This window comes from Mustela erminea, chromosome 4, assembly GCF_009829155.1.
Source record: "Mustela erminea isolate mMusErm1 chromosome 4, mMusErm1.Pri, whole genome shotgun sequence".
In the NCBI taxonomy this organism is placed as follows: Eukaryota; Metazoa; Chordata; class Mammalia; order Carnivora; family Mustelidae; genus Mustela; species Mustela erminea.
Genome location: NC_045617.1, coordinates 99,712,677 through 99,734,794, shown reverse-complemented (window position 1 = coordinate 99,734,794; position 22,118 = coordinate 99,712,677).

The following is a 22,118-nucleotide window of genomic DNA, read 5'->3' as shown; positions in this document are numbered from 1 at the left end:
TGAATTATGGATCACTGAAAAAAATAAATTTTAAAAATTTAAAAATACAAAGTCTCAGAGAGTTTATATTCTTCTGCCTAAATTCACCTAAATGGTGGGTATCACGGGAGACTTAAAATCCTCAAATTCTCAGCTATAAATTATCATTCTGTTTGTACAACAATAAAGATGCCCCTTTCAAAGACAAGGAAAATAATTAAATAGCATACTACCCTGGGAAATCCTACCCTCCTGTTACTTCGTTTTCTAATTAGAACGGGTTTTACTTGATCATCAGCCTTCAAAAAACAATGTCTTTAATTCAATTGTGCCTAATAAATTCTGTTTAAATAACTTTCAGCTACATTGCGGGTCATACAGGCTTTCCTGAACTAGTCTGAAAATCTATCCACCCTATAAATTTATTTTCCCTATGATGAGTCCACCAAATTGCTGAGAAAACTCACTTATTAATACTCACTTAGAGTAATGTTCAGTTACATCTTATGGATTTCCAATGTCAATGAGCAAAATATTGCCAGAGTGTTAGAGAAAGTATTAAAATTTCTGCATTACATTTATATCAGTTCATTTTTATTAGAATTTTGTTAGTTCCAAATGGCTGTGACTTATGAGTAGGAAAATGGGAGAGAAAGTTAAGATCAATGTAAACCTCAGCCTTGGGAATACCAAGAAATCACCCAGGGAGCTTTTTGTTTATTTATTTGTTTGTTTTTTTATTTTTAGATTTATGTATTTATTTTAGAGAGAGGGAGGAAGGGGAAGGAGGAGAGGAGGGAGAGGGAGAAACTCTCAAGCCGACTCCACATTGAACAAAGAGCTGGATGCAGGGCTTGGTCTTACGACCTGGAGGTCATAATCTGAGCTGAAACCAAGAGTCAGACACTTAACCAACTGAGCCACCCAGGCACCTCAACACCTGGGGAGTTTTAAAATGTACAGTGTCTGGGTCCAGTGCTTAGAGATTCTGATAAAATTTGGGTTGAAGCCTTGGTATCAGGTTTACAGCTTCCTGGGTAATTCTAAAAAGCAGCCAAGATAAAGAAGGAATAAAAAAGAAACAACAATAAAAAATGCTCTGTAGAAAAAACGATATCCCATAGAAAACACAACACTAGGAGTGGACCCCAATGTAAACTTTGGACTTCGGGTGCTTACCATGTGTCAGTGTAGCTCTATCAATTGTAGCAAATGCACAACTCTGGTGGGGGCTGGTAATAAAGAGGTGTAGGCATATGACGGGGGCAATAAGGAAAATCTCTGTCCCTTCCCCTCAGTGTTGTTGTGAACCTAACTAAAACTGCTCTAAAAGAAAAGAAGGGTTTAATTTTAATAAACATACAAAATAAATATTTCCAAAAGAATTTCTTTTTTTATTTGGTTATAGGAAATGTCAATATGTGGAAATATGTCTAGGAAAATATTTAGTCAAGATCATAATGTAAGCAGTTCTTTTAATTTTAAAGACTTTTTATTTGATACACAAAAGTACGCATTTAAAAAGTCACACCTACATGTGCCAGAACTTTATAAGTGTCTTACATCTGCTATTTCATGTAACCAAAATCATACTTTAAGGAAAATGTATGGCTTGTAAATGTATATATTGGAAAATAAGGAAAACAAAATAAATGATTCTAGCATAAAACTCAAGAAACCAAAAAATAACAAAGAAAATGAAAGTAAAAAGATAATAAAGGGAGGAAACAATTACGATAAAGGCAGAAATCAATCAAATAAAAAATCTGAAGAAAAAATGAATAGAAATTAAAAATGAAAATTTGAAAATTTGACTGGTTGGCTCAGTCAGTAGAATATGCAACTCTTGATCTCAGGGTCATGAGTTCAAGCCCCATGTTGGGCATAGAGCCTACTTAAAATAAATAAATAAATGTCTTTAAAAAAAAGAAAAAGAAAAGTTGAAAAGAGAAGTAAAATTACTAAATCTAATCTGACAAGCAATCACACCAAAAAGAGATCATGTATAAGCAACATTAGGAATAAAACAGAGTCTATAGTTATAAATAAAGTAGGGAATAAAACAACTTGAAGATGATACTATAGTCAATAAACTTAAAAGTCTATATAATTTTTCAGAGAATTTTCTAGAGAAACACAAATTAAGATTAGTTGAAAAGGCTTAGGGAACCTGACTAGAATAATAACCACAGGAGAAGACAAAGAAGAAGATAATTGTGTTCTTTCCCTCTTTCCCTCCTAGGCAGGAGACTTCTTTTGTGTTGTTGGTTTTTTAAGATTTCATTTATTTATTTTAGAAAGAAAGAAAGAGATGGTGCAAGCAGGGGAAAGGGCAGAGGGAAAGGGAGAGAGAATCCCCAAGGAGACTTTGTGCTGAGTGCAGAGCCCAAAGCAGGGCTAGAGCTCATGACTCTGAGATCATGACAGGAGCAACCCCCAAGATCAGCTCCTTAACCAACTGAGACACCCAGGTGCCCCTAGGAATGAGACTTCTTAGAACTCCCACATCCAACGTCTGCTGCCTCATTAGCCAGAACTTACTCACATGGCCACGAGAATTTGAAAAAGGTAATCTTTACTGGGAAAAGGAAAAAGGAAAGGACAAAGGAACAAAAGGACAAGGAGACATTGGGAGGTGGCTAGAAAGATCTACTGTAAGCAGCAACAATGAACTAGATAAAATAATTGGAAAAAGATATAGTTAGGCTTTTTTTTTTTTAAAGCCACAAAAGTAACACATCCAAGAAATACATTAATCATTGTATAAGAAGAAAAAATCAAGTGTTTGCACCTGCAGGCCCAAGGGGATGTCAAAGGTGGTTTTTGGGGAAGGAGCATGGGGAGAGCTAGAACAGGTCACATGTGTGTACATGAAGCCCTGCTGGGCCTTTAAACTACTTCGACCTATGGTGTGTGGGCCTCCCTTCATGCTCGTGCTCCAGCCCTGTATATGTTAAGGACAAATCTGGCCGGGGGATAAGCATGGGGATTCCTATTTTATGTAACTCACCCTCCCTGTTACGGTGAGTGAGCAGAGAGCTGAGGGAAGAAGGAGCAATCCATATGGGTCACAAAACGAGCAAGTGAGGAAATCACATTTAAAGGAATACAGACGAATACAGATGGGCAGCAAATCAGCCCATCCATACCCAAACCCCATATATGTTCATGTCAATGAAAGCCATGGGAGAAACGGTTTTTGAACAAATTCTTGGGAAATTTTGATTATGTCATGACCTAGTCAGCTTTTCGAATGGAATTATAAACCCCTTAGCAAGAGTGAATCCGGCAGAGGCCTGAAATGAAGCGGCTGAGTGCATGGTGAGGTCAGCATCTATGTGTGGTGCGAGGGCCAGAGGGCTCCATGACGCTGGACTATAACTGGCTAGTAGAAACGCCAGCAGGCCGGGCTGGCAGCCAACGAAGAGCCTGAACTCAGTAATTGCGGGAGCAGAAGTGACATTCGCATTCCTGCCCATTAGTGAGAAGCACGTGGCACTTTACAAAACAAACTTCCAGCAAAACGGTCTTGGCAGGTTGGGCACACTTGTTCTTTTAAGAAGTACGTCAGCTAATTAAATTGTGTGATTAAAATTATGTGACAGAAGCTCTGCAAATACTAAAAGAATGAAAACTGATCCAAGTAAAATGGTAATAGTTTTCCTTGGTTATTGGGGTAATTTTTTCCACATTTCTAATTTTTTCTCTCACGTACTCAATAATTTAATACTTGAAAAAATAAACTAACAAATGACTTTGGTAAAAATCAAAGCTGGCTCCAAAGACAATCGATTAAGTTTTCAGGCATTATGAATCTGGTAAGATTGATAATTAAAACATAAGTATTTATTTTTTTAATTTGTTTTTAGGAGATAAATGTATTTAAATCAGCAGTTGTCCTGTATTGTCATAATCAATTACAATGATGATTTGGAAAGAGATGTCACTATATATATAGTTCGCCCAGGAATAAACTTAACAAGAAATGTGCAAGATCTGTGTTTGTGAAGAAATATTAAAAGATACACACACACACAAACACATAGAGAGAGACATATCTTGTTTCTGCATGGAACAGAAAATACTATAAAAATACTATAAAAATCCACACTAGTGTATTAAAATGCAATTTCAGTAAAAAAAATCCAATTAAGTCTAATGAATATATTAAAAGATATTCTTCCTCATGCATTCATCATGACATGTAGACTAAAGCATCAGTAGGAGCCATTTTTCATACATTAGATAGGTTAATATTGAAAAGAATGATCATACCCATTAGTTGCAAGGTGGTGGGGAAAAGGCATTTCTAGATGTGATGGTGGGAACGTAATTTGGTGAGCCTTTTGGGGGTTAACTTGAGAATAAATATTTAAATAACCCAGCAATTCCACACTTGGAAGTCCATTCCGCAAAACAATCTGTGCACATACCCCTGGATATGTGCCCAAAGTGTTATCTATAAAACTGAAAAGCTATGGACATCTGGGTGGCTCAGTGAGTTAAGCCTCTGCCTTGGGCTCAGGTCATGATCCCAGGGTCCTGGGATGGACCCCACATTGGGCTCCCTGCTCAGACGGGAGTCTGCTTCTCCCTCTCCATCTCCAGCTCCTCCCAGCTCGTTCACTCTCTCTCTCAAATAAATAAATAAAATCACTTTTAAAAAACTGAAAAGCAAGAATCGACTGAACGCTTGTGAGAGATTAGTGAGGTGAATTCTGGTGTAACTGTGCTAGAGGATGTAATGCAGGGTCAATAAGTGCGAAATAGGTCTGCACATAGGAACGATGAAAGAAGCTCATGACATAGCACTCAGTTAGAAAACTGTTGCATGAATGTGTGCAGGGATAGCTTAATTCAATATTTTTTTAAAGCTTTTCTTTGTTTGTCAGAGAGCAAGAGAGGGAGCACAAGCAGGGGGAGCGGCAGAGGGAGAAGCAGGCTCCCCGTGGAGCAAGGAGCCAGATGCGGACTCCATCTCGTGACCTGAGCCAAAGGCAGACTTTTAACCAAATGAGCCACCCAGACGTCCTTTAATTCGGTTTTTTAAATTATTTATATTATGTGGAGAATGGGGGATTTTTCATTTTCATTTTATAAATGCTTATATTGTTTCAAATTTTATTACTCTTGTCTTTAAAATACTCAATTTAGCTGAAGTATTTAAAATTAAGTATCTCTCTGTCAGTCCGAGAGTCCAACTTTCCTGCCCTCACTGGGGTCTAAGCTACTCATCACCTCTACTCTGTATAAAAGTTCCCCAGAAAGCTTGAGAAAATAGTGATTATCTCAGTACAAGTAAGTCAGAACCTCACCCAAAGCATGGTCTGAGAGCTTGTTAGAAATGCAGACTCTCAGGCCCTACCCCAGATATACTCCATCAAAACATGCCTGTTAAATCACATCCCCCAGGCAATTCATTTGCACATAGATTGAGAAATGCTATTTCATTTACTGACTCAGAGTCCATTACTTAATGTCTGTAAACTCTACTTTCCTCGATTGTTAACATAGGAGGAAATAATACCTGTGGGAGCTAGGTGAGCGCATGCGTATAAAGGGTCCTGTGTCCTACCAGGCACGTAGTAGGGACTCAGTTAATGGTAACTCTTTTTTTGCTGATCACTTCCAACTTTGCACCTCCAAACTAGATGGCTCACCCAACGACCTCCCCTTACCGACTCATCAGAAAATCCTGTGCTCTCCGTTCTGTCTCTGAGACATACAGACCAATGTTGAGGATACACGAGCTGGTGGGTACTCTCCAGAGCACCAAAGTGCTTCTGCTCCCACAAGGTCAACTCTATGTTTACCTAGAGGCGGCTGGGTGTGTTCCCAACCCTGTTTATGCCAGTAGTACTTGTTATGGAATCACATACTTTAATTAAATACTATGTAAACCGCAATCCCATTTACAACTGTGCCCAAAATCGTAAGATATGTAGGAATAAACCTAATCAAGGAGGCAAAGAATCTGAACTCAGAAAACTATAAAGTACTCATGAAAGAAATTGAGGAAGACACAAAGAAATGGGAAAGTGTTCCATGCTCATGGATTGGAAGAACAAATACTGTGAAAATGTCTATGCTACCTAAAGCAATCTATACATTTAATGCAATCCCTATCAAAATACCAACAATTTTTTCAAGGAAATGGAACAAATAATCCTAGAATTTGTACGGAACCAGAAAAGACCTCAAATAGCCAGAGGAATATTGAAAAAGAAGCCAGAGTTGGTGGCATCACAATTCCAGACTTCAAGCTCTATTACAAAGCTGTCATCATCAAGACAGTATGGTACTGGCACAAAAACAGACACATAGATCAATGGAACAGAATAGAGATCCCAGAAATAGATCCTCAACTCTATGGTCAACTAATCTGTGACAAAGCAGGAAAGAATGTCCAATGGACTAAAGACAGTTTCTTCAACAAATGGTGTTGGGAAAATTAGACAGCCACATACAGAAAAATGAAACTGGACCATTTCCTCATACCACACATGAAAATAGACTCAAAATGGATGAAGGACCTCAATGTGAGAAAGGAATCCATCAAAATCCTTGAGGAGAACACATGCAGCAACCTCTTCGACCTCAGCCACAGCAACTTCTTCCTGGAAACATCACCAAAGGCAAGGGAAGCAAGGGCAAAAGTGAACTACTGGGATTTCATCAAGATCAAAAGCTTTTGCACAGTGAATGAAACAGTTAACAAAACCAAAAGACAACTGACAGAATGGGAGAAGGTATGCAAACAACATATCAGATAAAGGGCTAGTGTCCAAAATCTATAAAGAACTGATCAAAACTCAACACCCAAAGAACAAATAATCCAATCAAGAAATGGGCAGAGGACATGAACAGACATTTCTGCAAAGAAGACATCCAGATGGCCAACAGACACATGAAAAAGTGCTCCACATGACTCGGCATCAGGGAAATACAAATCAAAACCACAATGAGATACCACCTCACACCAGTCAGAATGGCTAAAATTAACAAGTCACGAAATGACAGAGGCTGGTGAAGATGCAGAGAAAGGGGAACCCTCCTACACTGTTGGTGGGAATGCAAGCTGGTGCAACCACTCTGGAAAACAGCATGGACCTTCCTCAAAAATTTGAAAACAGAGCTACACTATGACCCAGCAATTGCACTACTGGATATTTACCCTAAGGATACAAACGTAGCGATCCAGCGGGGCACGTGCACCTGAATGTTTATAGCAGCAATGTCCACAAGAGCCAAAAAATGGAAAGAACCTAGATGTCCATCAACAGATGAATGGATAAAGAAGAAGTGGTATATATACACAATGGAATACTATGCAGCCATCACAAGAAATGAAATCTAGCCATTTGCGACTACATGGACGGAACTAGAGGGTATTATGCTTAGCAAAATAAGTCAGTCAGAGAAAGACAACTATCATATGATCATCCTGATATGAGGAAGTCAAGAAGCAACATGGGGGGTTTGTGGGGTAGGAAAAGAATAAATGAAACAAGATAGGATCAAGAGGGAGAGAAACCGTATGAGACTCTTAATCTCACAAAACAAACTGAGGGTTGCCAGGGGGAGCGGGAAGGGAGATGGTGGTTGGGTTATGGACATTGGGGAGGGTATGTGCTATGGTGAGTGCTGTGAAGTGTGTAAACCTGGTGATTCAAAGACCTGTACCCCTGGGGCTAATAATACATTATATGTTAAAAATAAAATAAAATAAATACTATGTAAACAGATGAAATAGGAGTCCAAAAAAGAAAATTGTTTCTATGAAACACTAAATTGAAGGCTTTTAGAATACCCAATAAATGCACATTTATAAAAATGGTTATGGATGAGATGACCATAGAAGACAAAAGAAATGAAATCCTATATATGTATGTAGCTATATTCAAGTTGCTTGGCAAGGTTTGTAAAATTTTCCATCCAATATAAGGAGGCAAAAATCAACTTCACAGTTGATGTTTTGTGGGTGAGTTTAAGAAAGATCCATTCACCTGTGCTCACACAGAAGCGTTGCTCTAGGTAAAAAGATTGGGGATGAGTATTTATTTATATGTTTCAAGTTAAAATAAAGTGTTTCCAGCATGGATGGGCATCTCACTGAAAGATTTCCCATGAAGTTTGGTCACAGAAAGCTTGGCATTCAGCAGGGCCCAAAGAGAAATATCTCTGTGGCCGCCTCTCCTTTGTACCCACTGAGGGTCCAGATTGTACCCACTGTCCCCTGTCCTTATCTGAAGTCCTCAAGCAGCTTTCCCAGTCACTCTGGCTGTGAATTGTCCTGAGGTCACCTTCGGTCTTACGGAAAGCCTTATTTTAGTAATTAAAATAACAGATTTTTTCTCTTCCCCTCTTTAAGGCTCTATTTAGGCCAAGAAACCTGGGGTCTTGGGAATCAGGGGCACAGGGGCCATTAGGGCTGGTGGGTGTCCTACCTCTTTCAATGCTTCCCCTTACTAGCTGCCTTTCCAGCCCCTCCAGGGTTGGGCCCAGGGCATGCAGGGTTAGACAAAGCACACAGTCTTCCATGGATGGTGCCTCTGTGACCCGGCACTGCTGCTCGTTGGTCTTGGGTGTGCAGGCCCGACTCGCTCATGAGATACTTTCCCCATTCAGAATCCTCACTGAAAACTGCATGGTGAAAGCCCTAAGTCCTCCTCCTTCTGACTGCTAACACTCAACCTCAGGCTGCTAGTTTGAGGAAATATCCAGAAGGCTTATTTTGGGTGGTCCTTGAGAAGACTCCAGGCCAGCTCCCTCATGTGAACCCACACAACCAACGAGAAAATCTCTCACCTCCTTGTCCCAATGTTGGTGAAAGTAAAACTTGCTTTCTATGTTACTACTACATAGCTGCTGTTCCAGCCACAAGAGCTTGCCTCCTCCCAGTGTCTCCAAGTACCATCATACAGGTTATAAAAATTGTCATTTGAGTGGTTGGCACCCCCTGCAGTTGTGCAGTGTGCAACCTGAACAATCATCCTCAGAGTTCAGACACTAAGTCCGCTGAACTCCAGAGAACACACATCAAGCTCCTCAAGTGACTCCCTCAAAGCCTTTCTCACTTGGATGGCAAAATGAGGAAGCACATCTCTCCCCGCCCCCACCTCCGACTAAGAAAAGGGGGAAATTCCTGGAACTTTCTCCATAGGAATTTGCAAGAAGCAAATTTCCTTGAAGACCTTCCAACTGCAGTGAAACTACAGGGCCATTAGTTGGATAGTGATATCCTGTTAATGACCCTGATGCCCAAAGACATTGCCGGGTGGGAGTCGTTTTTGTTTTGTTGCTATGGATAATGTTGAAAAAAATTCATTTCCAACCTTTAGATATTATGATATCTCATGTGAAGTGGTGATTTTTTTTTTCTTACCTTAAAATTTGAATCTCTCTCAACATACCGGGCCTGAATTCCTGCATGGCGATGGATAACTCAAATACTTTTCTTGATACCCTGTGATAGCAAACACATTTGAAAATGAGGGCCCTGAAATTGTACAGTGATGTCCAATGGTAAGATGGGTCACACAGATAATGCAGGTTTGCTTAACTAACTTCAAAAAGCTTCTCTTAAAAATAAAAACTAAACTTGAAGTTCTCTTTAAGGAATTTCATGGACTGCATGGCAATCTCTTCCGCCCATTGGAGAGACACAGTCTGATGGAGTCCTTACCTGATTCACTTGGAAGACACTGCCAAATCCTTCAGGACCAGATTTTATCTCCTGTGATGAAGCATCACTAGTTTCCTTGGGTTGAGTCCCCGGGTTTCCATTAGACCTAAATCTAGTTAGCCTGTTACTGATTACATAATCATTGTGTGTGTCCACAATTGGACTGTGAGCAATTTGAGGGAAAAAAAGTAGTAATTTACAGGGTATTCCAAGCATCTAAGCTGTAATAGCCGATGAATGCTTATTTAATAGCACCTATCATCCTTCAGGTCTCTGATTAAATATCATTTCTGTGAAGAAGGCATTCAACCTTTCCTGACTCAATTGACGTTACCAGGACCCCTGTTTGAAATCTGGTGAACTTCTCTCATTCACAGTAGCTGTTACAATGGTAGTTCATTGTTTGGTGGGAATTATTATTTTTTTGAAGACTTTATTTATGTATTTATTTATGTATTTGTTTGTTTGTTCATTTGCTTATTTATTTAATTGAGAGAAGAAGAGGGAGCACAAGCAAGTGGAGGGACAGGTAGATGGAGAAGCAGGGAGCTTCTCCTTTGATCAGGGAGCCTGACTCGGGGCTCGATCCCAGAACCCTGAGATCATGACCTGAGACACTTACCCGACTGAGCGCCCTAGGTGACCCTGGGGGGAATTATTTGTTTGTGGTGGCCTTCCTCCACCATATTCATGAGGTGAGACCTATATCCTCTTGCTTCTCACTGTATTCACCCATCTACCTTATCCAGTGTCCAGCCCCATTCTCAAGTGGTTGGATGGCTGGTTCGTAATCATCCTGAGTCATATATACCCAGCATTCTTCAGCTGCCCAAGTGCCCCTGTTTGCTAGCATCCATCCACGTCTGTATGTTCTAGGAGCAAGGGCCCATGTCTTCTTTTGCTTACTGTTGTGGTTCCAGTCCAATGCCTAGTTCAGTGCCTGTGTGTATGAAGTACCACCCACGCCCACCTCCTGTTCCAGCCACTGCCCCAGCTCCCAGTTCTTTGCAAGCATTCCCCTACATGGTACAGGTATAATTGGTCAGCACCTCACTGGGCCCACTCCACATAGCTCTCTCTTCCTGCACCAGTGCTTCTCTGGCCCCTGGTGTGGAATCCCAGGAAAACCCACTTGACTCACAAGAATACACAAGCCAGAGGCCAGAGTGTTAATGCCTGTGGGACAACTTTTGTTCCGTGTGGACAGTTCTGAGATCCACTTCAGAAAGTTTCTCAAGAGGTCCAGGGGGCTGGGCCACAGCAGCCCACAGTGCTAGCCAACTTTTTAATGCATCCTTGTGCTGCTGCCTTCCCTTCTGTCCTTTTTCAGTCTCCTGGCCTCTCACTCCTCCCTGGGATCACTTCCCAAATACACCTCTTATCTCAGGCTCTGCTTTCAGGAAGATTCAGGCTAAGACATGATGCAACAATTTGTTGTTGGAAGAAGGAATGAACGACCCAGTGAATGAATAAAGCCATAATAACTTCTGGAAACAAGAGTGTAACTGGTTCACCAAAAATATCATGAATGAATATTTACCTTCATTATAACTCCTAAGAACAGAATTACCTCTGATTGGTAAAAAGATGTTATCCCAAAGAATATCTTTAAAAGAACACACTCATTAAAAAGCAGGAAGAGAATGGTGGGTGTTTGCTAGGGACTGGAGGGAGAGGGGTGAGGAGTTATTTTCAACAGGTACAGGATTCCAGTTTATGAAGATAAAGATTTCTGGAGATGGCAGGTGGTGATGTTTGGACAACAAGCTGAGGATTCTTAGAATCACTGAAATGTACACCTAAAGATGGCTAGAATGATAAATTTTGCTAAGTATATTTTACTATAATAAAGAATTATGCCAAAACTATACATATATGGTTATAATGATAAAAAATACAAAGAACATAAACAAATATTAGTAAGAAATAAATACAAATGTTGATAGCTATGATATAAGAGTGGGATTTTGGAATATGTTATTTTTAGCTCCCAATTTTCTCTACCATTCTTTTGTTGCACTCTTGACCTAATAGTGTGATGATAAAGCTATATTATTCCTTTGAGATGGCCCCAAAACATAAATCTCTATATATTTTTTTAAAGATTTTATTTATTTATTTGACAGAGAGAGATCACAAGTAGACAGAGAGGCAGGCAGAGAGAGAGAGGGAAGCAGGCTCCCTGCTGAGCAGAGAGCCTGATGAGGGACTCGATCACAGGACCCTGGGATCATGACCCGAGCCGAAGGCAGCAGCTTAACCCACTGAGCCACCCAGGCACCCTAAATCTCTATATTTTAGCTAACATTAAATCCCAAGTACAAAAAGAGACTTACTAATGAGACTGCCTGTCTCTAACAATGATAATTTAATGATGATAGTGGGAAATTTTGTTTTGTTCTCTTCATTTTTTCCTTCATGAGGACTTAATTTGACAGGAGGTACAAATGAGACCATAATCATTGTATGACTTGCTTTTGTAATAGATATGCTTATAACATATATTACATATACTAAAGTCTTATGTAAAATATGAACATCAAAGGAAAGAGTACCTCAGCTTTTTACAAAAATAAAGCTAAGCCCCCATTAATTACCTTCTTAACCTCCTAAACACCTCCCATTCTTATTGTTATTATGTATTTTGCTATCACTGATTCTACATTAACATCAGTGTTTATCAAGGTGTCACACTTTCCTCTTCCACTATTATGGATTTAACTAAGCCTATTTATCCCCAAACTTAGTGATCAATGTACACACTCCATATGCATCCTGCTACTACTACTGATGTCAGGATTCTGGGATTCCATCTCAGTTTCATCACAGCCACAGTTTCTGTGTTCTGGAGTAAGTTGCTGTATCTTGTTTCCAGCTGACTTTTCAGAAACAGTAGAGACAACATAATAAAATTTAGAAATCCTTAAGAATCCCTATATGAATTATCCAAGGGTAGTCCCATGAAAACAGGTTTTATGGTCAAATATATATGAAGAAAGTCTACATGTATATCCTCCTATTAGAGACCAACAATGAGCAATAATATTTTAAAGGCTCTAAGAAGTCCTTCAGTAAGAAAAAAAGAAAGAAAGAAAGAAAGAGAAAAAAGTAATAATTTACCTTTGCTGATAAATGAATAAATACCTGACTATTGAAATTTTTCTTTTATGTAACACCAACTTTAAAAGATCTTATTTATTCTTTTTTAAAAGATTTTTATTTGTTTATTTATTTGACACAAAAAAAGAGCATAAGCAAGGAAAGCGGCAAGCAGGCAGAGGGAGAGGGAGAAGCAGGCTCCCCAACAAGCAAGGAGCCTGATACGGGGCTACATCCTAGAACCCTGGGATCATGACCTGAGCCAAAGGCAGATGCTTAACCGAATGAGCCACCCAGGAGCCCCGGATTTTATTTTTTCTTTGGGAGAGAGAGAGCACATATGAGAGTGAGAGTGGGGTGAGGAGCAGAGGGAGAGGGAGAAGCAGACTCCCCATTGAATATGGAGCCCTTGAGGCCAGGCTCAACCCCAGAACCCTGAGATCATGACCTGAGCCGAACAGCAGACACTTAACCAACTGAACACCTAGGCGCCCTGTTACACCAATTTTAACATCCCTTGGAATGAAGGTTCTATAGAACACACTTGGAGTTTTACACAAATAAAAGTAACCAATTCTAGGCGAGCAGGAGGCAAGAACATCTTGCTGCAGTGGAGAATTCCCTGTCACCGTGAAAACGTCAATGGTATTACAATTAGAAAATGGACCATGATGTGAAGCTCTTTGTGCCAAACTGAATTGCCTACAGTGGCAAACAGCCAGGATGGGGGCCGGGTAACCCACATGTCAGCAGTGGAACTGACCCACAGGGGTTATGTGCCTTCTCTCTCAGGTGCAGTCACCACTGAGCGTCAACTACTCTTCACATGTACCTGCCCAGGCCCGGTACTGCCAGATGGTACGATTGCTCATGAAACCGCCTTTTCTAAGGACATTGTTCTATGGAACAATATACTGTTCTGTGAGGGGCGCCTGGGTGGCTCAGTTGGTTAAGTGGCTGGCTTTGGCTCAGGTCATGATCTCTGGGTCCTGGGATTGAGCCCTGCATCAGGTTCCCTGCTCTGCAGGGAGTCTGCTTCTCCCCCTGCTGCTCCCCCTGCTTGTGTGCTCACTCTCTCTCCCTTTCTCTTTCTCTCTGACACATAAAATCTTTAAAAATAAACAAGTCTAAAAAGTACCTTTAAAAAATATATATTGTGGGGTGCCTGGGTGGTTCAGTGGGTTAAGCCTCTGCCTTTGGCTCGGGTCATGATCTCAGGGTCCTGGGATCGAGCCCTGCATCGGGCTTTCTGCTCGGCAGGGAGCCTGCTTCTGCCTCTCTCTCTCTCTCTCTCTCTCTCTGCCTGCCTCTCTGCCTACTTGTGATCTCTCTCTGTATCAAATAAATAAAAAATAAATCTTAAAAAAAATAAAAATATATATTGTTCTGTGGACACCCCTTTATTCAAAAATATTAGCTCAATAAAACAAAAAAATGAAAACACTGTAAAGGCCAAACAAAACACTTGGGCAACCCAAATTTGGTCCATAGGACAGCTGTCTTAAGTCCTCACAATGATGCTCAGAAAGAGTACCCCTACCCTCAAAGATCTAAAACTGAGGGTTTGGAAATTCCTGTGCCATGTTTTCAACAGTTGGCCTCCATCCCAATCCACTGGCCACCTCTTGCCATGCATGCCTTCTTGATTGCCTGGGAACCTGACTGACATATGCGACAAAAGAATTAGAATGCATTTAGCGAGGATGTGAAGGGACCTCCTATGGGGAAGAATAAGGGACCTATAATATCTGGGTTTTGATCATTTTATTCTTTCCAGCTGTTTTCCACTAGCATGGAGTCACTTTGTTGCCTGAAAGGACTCAGGGACAGCCATCCAGCTTTCAGAAGATAGTTTTAATAAATTCTTCTGTTCAGAAATAGATTTTACAATTTAAATCTGTTTTAAGACAACCTAGGATTGATTCCAGCTTGCACAAACACAAGCCACCATGGTTTCAAGATTTTATGATTGCTGTTCTTTTTTAAAAGAGGGGTGGAGGCTGGGATGAAATTGATTGATGAAACGTTACCACAAAGACACCTCATCTCTTCTTTCAATTCTTTAAATCGTGCATAATGATAGAGCTTTTGATCATGGTGAGGCAGAGGAGAAGGATTTTAATGAAAGATGGGTGGATGGGTGAAAAAGGAGAGCCGGGCAGGAAGGAGAGAGTGGGACCATCACTTATCTAGGGCATTGAGTAAAAGGCACTTTCAGTCTTTTAATTACCTTTTGAAGGTAATTTGACAACGCAACTAATGAGAAATCCATCTTCAGCATCTTGTCTAATCTTGTTTAAATCTTGTTTAATTCCAGAGTTAGTGGGTCATTAATGCAAGCAAATGGGTCATTCCTAGAGTGAGAGACTTTCTTGAGTGCTGACCAGGTACCAGACATCATACTGGGTATAGAGATTTAAAAAAAAAAAAAAAAAAAAAAAAAAAAGGACACTACAAGGACCTTGTCCTCCAAGATGTCCCAGGTCAGGGAGGAGAAAACCACATTATTATAATGTAGTAAGTGTCACAAGAGACAGCTATACCCATGGCATCACGGGGACATGGAAGGAGTCACCTGACATGGCCTGGAAGCGGGTCGGAGAAGGGGAGGTGGACAGGTCAGGAAAGGAGTGTGCGAGAAGAATGTAACTAGTGGAGAAACACCATTCACCCTTTGGTAATAGAGAAAGTTACCGCATTTTAACTCAATATGGCCACAGGAAGACTGTGGCCATTAAAGCAAGTTCCTGATTAAGAGGTTTTCTACGTTTTAGCTGGGTTGACTCTGCAGTAGTGCCATAGCAAATGAGTGTCAGTCCTCAGCTTTCATATATGGATCATTTTTATTATTTGGTTTCTAAAAGCAACCCTCAGTGACTGTGCGCTTACAATCATTGGAGAAGCGTGCTCTGTGTTTTGAAAACAGTCAGACTCTTAACAGGGCTTGCAGTGAATACATGTTCTCCTTTACAAGTGTGTCTTTGTACCAAAACAGTACTGCTGCCCTTAAAATGTCATAACAGAGCATGTGTCTTGCGCGTGTCCTCCTACGTCAAGAACCTCTTAACTAAAACAAGTACAGTCCATGCACAATTGGCATCCGTGGACACTATTGGAGTAGGCTGTATAAACTGATGCATTAGGTGCAGTTTCCATCTAAGTTTTTATGTCATCGACCGCTCTCATGTTTATTTTCCAAAAGTAAGAACCTTAATGGGACCTATGAACACCTCTGTGTTGGATGTTGCTAGTCAATGTTGTCTGCTTAACACCTATGTGTTTAAAATAATGAACTAGAACCCTTTGTGTCACCTGGAAAAGACAATGCTTCACGTCTGCTATCTGAAAATTCTTGGCATATGGACTCTCTTAGCTTGTCTCTTCCTTTTGTTTTAGAGATTGACTAACAGCTCCTCTTTCAAAGATTACTAATCCCGTGATCAAGATGAGAAACTCTTGGTTGTCCCCGATGACCCATCCCTGAGCCAGTCCTTTCTAGTACAGACAAATAGATTAATATGGGTGTGACCCTGATGTCAGCTGACTTCTCCAAGCCTTTCTAATATTTAAATAAAATTGCCTTAACATTTCTAAGTCACAGCCGTTCCATACCCTCACCAGGATTTGGGGGAATGAGCCAGGGCCCTAGGCTCACGTGCTGTCACCTCTGAATCCAAGTTACTGCTCTGCTGAGCTGTCCCTCACAGCCCATCTCCGCACTCTGCTGCCATTTTTTGTTCTGTGCCAACCTGGGTGACTTCTTACTGATATCCACTGAAAACACCTACCCAGAATATCTACGTAGAGAGGTAGAGCAGTCTTTCCTGAAACTTTTGTGCCGTGGAGATCATTTACAGGGCAGAAATGCAAACTGAATGCTCAACATGGATAATTAGGTACCTTTGTTGGCACAGTTCCCTCAGCCACCAAGCCATCAGAAATGACTCCATCCTCCCTGGATTCCCCACCTTCCCCGCCACCAGCAGACCACAGCTCCGGTCTTGTAACTCCACCCGTCTCCCTCGAGACTCCCACCATCTCTGGGCTTCCCTGTTTTCCAGGCTGCCCTCTCTCTGTTTCTGTCCCTTGGGTCCCCTCATTTCATTACACAGAGGAGCTGAGCTCCAGAGCCCACCAGCAGAGTAACCGAGGAAGGAATCTACTGAAAGGATACCATGCAGCTCCTGCACTGACTCCTGGACCGCCAAAGAGGCCAGGAAAAGGACAGGAACAAGTAAAGACCCCACAGCCATAGAGAAGAGCCCCAGGCACCACGGCTACCCCTATGGAACAGTAGAAGCCACTGCTGGAAGTCCCCATGCTTCCGGCTCCAGACGCAGAGGTTGCCACCAGCCCTGCCAGCTGCGCACGGTCCTGCAAACCGATGTTGCTGGTGCTGCTCACCAGGGCCTGCCAATCCCGGAATAGCTTCCTCTCTGACCTGCTTCTCTGCATCACTGGCTCCCAGTTTCCAATGCAGGGTACAGGCAGCCGATCAGTCAAACCCATGACCCAACCCTGCCATAGTGGACAAGAAGCCAGACAAAAGCATCCGACTTTTTTGGCTTATATGGTGGAGACAGACTCTGCTTCCCACCCAGCCTCTCACAGTGGGAAAGTAAATACACAACCATCGGAAAGGGGTTCAGAGGCCCAGAGTTTACTTCAGAGCCCGAAGTAAAGATGTCTTCATCACTTTCCATCGCCTATTTGTCTCCTGGCCTTTTGGTCCCGACCAGCCAAAGACTTACAGTAACCTTTGCGAATCAAAGGGAGACGTTCTCCACCCCTGCCTTCTAGAAACTATCAGTTTGGTTCTCTGAGACTTTCCTGTCTTCTGCCTGAAATGAAACTGCATATTTCAGGCAACCTAAATTTTAGAAGCATCAAGGCAAGTGCTCAAACCCTACCATTTGAGATGACACATCATGATTTTTTTTCCAGTTTCCATTTAAAGAAAATCTTTAAGTCAACGTCTGTCCCTGAAGTTCAGTTCTTATTTTAAACTATTTCTAGTACGTCCTAGTATTGTAACAGAAAGAGTAACTATAAGGACAAAAGATGACTCTGTTGACTTCCAGACTCTTTTGTCTTCCTTCCAAGTTTTCTTTACACCTGCACTGACCATGCACCTACATTGTCCTTATCCTCAGTGTCTAATACAAACTACTGGACCCTTGAAGTAGGGCGCATCCAGATTTCAGCACTTGAAATGTCTCGAAAGTATAAAAGACCAGATTTTGAAGATTTAGTACTTACGTAGCATGTAAAATACCTCATAATGTTATATTGACTGTCTGTTAAAACAATATTATAGATATACTGACTTCAGTAAAATGTTATTAAAATTCATTTCACCCGTTCCCTTTTTCATTTTCTGATGCAACTCCTAGAAAATTTGAAGTTCCATATGTGGCTTTCATCATGCTTATATTACACTGCTTTGTGCTCTGAAATACACCTATTTTTTTATTTTATTTTAATTTTGGTATGTTATACAGTGTATTAGTTTCAGGTTATAGGATAGTGATCCCTTCACCTTTTTCACCCATCCTCCCACCCAACTGGTAACCATCTGTTCTCCAAACTGTTAACCCAGTTAAGAGACTGGATTTTTGTTTTTTTGTTGGGTTTTGGTTTTTGTGGGGCTATTTTTTGGTTTGTCCCTTTTTTTTCTCCCTTTTTTAATTTTTTTATTTCTTAAATTCCACAAGTGAATGAAAGGATTTGGTATTTTGTCTTTCTCTTGACTTGTTTCACTTAGCATTATACTTTCTAGATCCATCCATGTTGTTTGCAAGGGGCAAGATTTCATTCTTCTTATGGCTGAATAATATCCCACTGTATATGTATATACATATAAATATACACATATGATAAGTATTATTTGCATATGTATATGTATATACACATTATTTATATATCATATATAATATGACATATTATTTTTATATCATATATATAAAATATGTACACACACACACACACACATACCACCTCTTCTTTATCCATTTATCTATCAATGCACACTTGGGCTGCTTTCATAATTTGGCTATTATAGATAATGCTGCAGTAAACATAGGGGTACATGTGTCCCTCTGAATTAGTGTTTTGTATTCTTTAGGTAAATACTCAGCAGTGAGATTATTGGATCATATAATTACCTATTTTTAGTTTTTGGAAGAACCTCCATATTGATTCCACAGTGGCTACACCAGTTTGCATTCCTACCAACAGTGTATGAGTGTTCCTTTTTCTCCATATCCTTTCCAACACCTGTTGTTCCTTGTGTTTTGTTTTGTTTTGTTTTGTTCTAATTTCAGCCATTCTGACAGGGATGAGGTGACATCTCAGTGTGGTTTTGATTTGCATTTCCCTGATGATGGCTGATGTTGAGTGTCTTTTCATGTGTCTGTTGGCCATCCAGATGTCTTCTTTGAAGAAATGACTGTTCATGTCTTCTGCCCATTTTTAATGAGATTATTTGTTCTCTGGGTGTTGAGTTGTATCAGCTCTTTATATATTTTGGATACTAACCCTTTATTGGATATGTCATTTGCAAATATCTTCTCCTATTCAATAACTTGCCTTCTAGTTGTATAGTATGTTTCCTGTGCTGTGCAGAAGCTTTATATTTTGATGTATTCCCAACAGTTTATTTTTACTTTTATCTTCCTTGTCTCAGCAGACATACCTAGAAAGATGTTGTTATGGTCAATGTCAGATAAATGGCTGCCTGTGCTCCCTACTAGGATGTTTATGGTTTCAGGTCTCACATTTAGATTTTTAATCCATTGTGAGTTTATTTGTGTGTATGGTATAAGAAAGTGGTCCAGTTCCATTGTTTTTGCCATGTGGCTGTCCCATTTTCCCAACACCATTTGTTGAAGAGACTGCCTTTTTCCCATTGTATATGCTTGCCAACTTTGTTGAAGATTAATTGAGCACATAATTGTGGGTTTCTTTCTGGGCTCTATATTCTGTTCCATTGATTTATGTTCCCATTTTTGCATGGAAACCATACTGTTTTGATTACTACAGCTCTGTAGTATAACTTGAAATCTGGGATTCTGATCCTTCTAGCTTTGTTTTTCTTTTTCAAGATTGCTCCAACTGTTTGGGTCTTTTGTGGCTCCCTACAAGTTTTTGGATTGTTTGTTCTAGTTCTGTGAAAAATGCTGTTGGTATGCACCTGTAATTTTCAGTCAGTCAGCATGTAGCCCATTCTGTTACTACATACCACAAAATGGAAAAATCCTTTGAGACCAAAAAGGATCAATTATACTAAAAATACTCTTATAAATTTCCTTTGCATGAACAAAAACAAAATTTATCCATCACTCATTTAGCAATTTTCTAAATTAAGTAATGAACTAACCAATAATTGATCACTAGTACATGTCAAATCTTGTGTTGTTGGTTGGGATTATAGTTGTCAACAAATCAGTTACAGTCACTGCTTCACGCAGAATGAAGTGGTTAAAAGCACAGACCATGGAGCCTGACAATGTGGGTCCAAATTTTGGCTCCATCCCTTACCAGCATGTGCTCTGTGATAAGTTAAAAGTTCTTCAGTTTCCTTATCTACAAAACATGGATCCTGTCTGATAAAAATATTATGAGGACTATGTTAGTTTATAAGGAAAAACTCATACAAGGGTACTGTTATCAGTTACCTATTGCTGCATAAATAGCGGCTTAAAAAATATACATTTATTATCTCACAGTTTCAGTAGGTCAGGGATCCATGAAGAGCTTAACTAGAGACTTTCTTTCATGAAATGAAAGTACTACACAAAGCATTGTGCAGTTTGAGAGGCAAACCTCAGAGAACAGCTTCATGTCGGCCAAGTCCACAAACACCGTGTATGACGATTTAACAGACAGATTTTGACATGTTCAAAATACAATATTAGTGCACAATGGGGATCACTGGTGCAGGAAACAAGGGTGACGGGGGGCAAAGCTAGTCCTTAGTAGTTTCACCCTTCTTGATTTTAACTGAAGCACTCTCTTGAGCTTTGGCCAACATACAGCAAATGATCTCCAAGCCTATGGCTTTGATCAGGGATGGCAGCACTGTGTTACCCACCTGCCTGTGCTTATCCAGGATGTTCACAAGAGTTGAAGTCTCATCTGAAGGCTCAGCTAAGGAAGGGCCCACTTGCAAGGTCATGCAGGGTTGGTTGGCGGGATCCCACATCTTTGGGGGATGTTGGACTGAGGGCTTCATTCCTAGATGGCTTTTCTTTTCCTGGGTATTTCAGGTGGGACACTGAGCTTCATTAAAGCCAGCAAGGAAGAAAGTCTGCTCTAAAGATGGAAGTTGGAATCTTTCATAATCTACTCATAGAAATCATATCCCTTCAACATTAAGGTATTCTATTATTTAGAAGTAAGTTGCTAAAAGTTAAGACATTATCTAATGCTCTGAATCGCAGGGAGCAGAGATCATTTAGGGATCATCCTAGAAGCTACCTACCACACGTACCTGGTAAAGAATAAGTGCGTGCTGGCTTTTGTTGTTTATGGCCCTTAAAGTCCAGTGAGGGATTGTCGAACTGTGAAGTAGAAGGGGAAATAGACAGCAACTTGGGAGCAAGTATGATGACCTTAAGGCAGGAGAGAGTTATGGTATATTTGAGACACTTGGAGAGGATGGATTTTGCTGGAACATGAAGATATCATAGAGGAAATCAGGGATCAGGTGCTGAAAGGCACTATAAACCAGAGAAGGATTTGGACCTCTATTCTGAGGAAACAGAAATCTACTGAATTTTCTACATGGAAGTTACATGATGAAATTTGAAAATATCACTTTGGCTACATTGTGGGAAGGATGGATTAGAGAAAAGCAAGAGTGAACACAAGAAGGCCATTTTGAGGGATTTCACAATGGTCTAGGTGAGAAGTAATAATAGCTGGGACCAGAATGGTAGCAGTGGGAAAGATATTACAGATATATAATAGCAGGACATGGTGAATAATGAGATGAGGAGACAGAGGTGCAGGGTGGAAAAGATGAGGCAAATGATGATGCCAAGTCCACCCTTTAAGGAACTAGATGAGTAATGGCTTGTATACTACCAATGGGAATACTGTAGAAAGAGCATATTTTGAGGGAAAATATGACTTGAGTCTTGGAAATAATGATTTTTAAGGACCCTATGAGATATCTAAGGACGTGTGAGCTCATCTGCCAAATGCAGCTTTGAGAAGTGAAGAGAGTCTAAGATGGCTCTGAAGTCCTTTAACCTGCAAGAGTTGCATTGAAGATCTTCTAGAAAGAGAGAATGAGAAGAAATGACCAGAGCAACTGGGGAAAAAAAAAAAAAACCAACAGGAAAAGAGAATT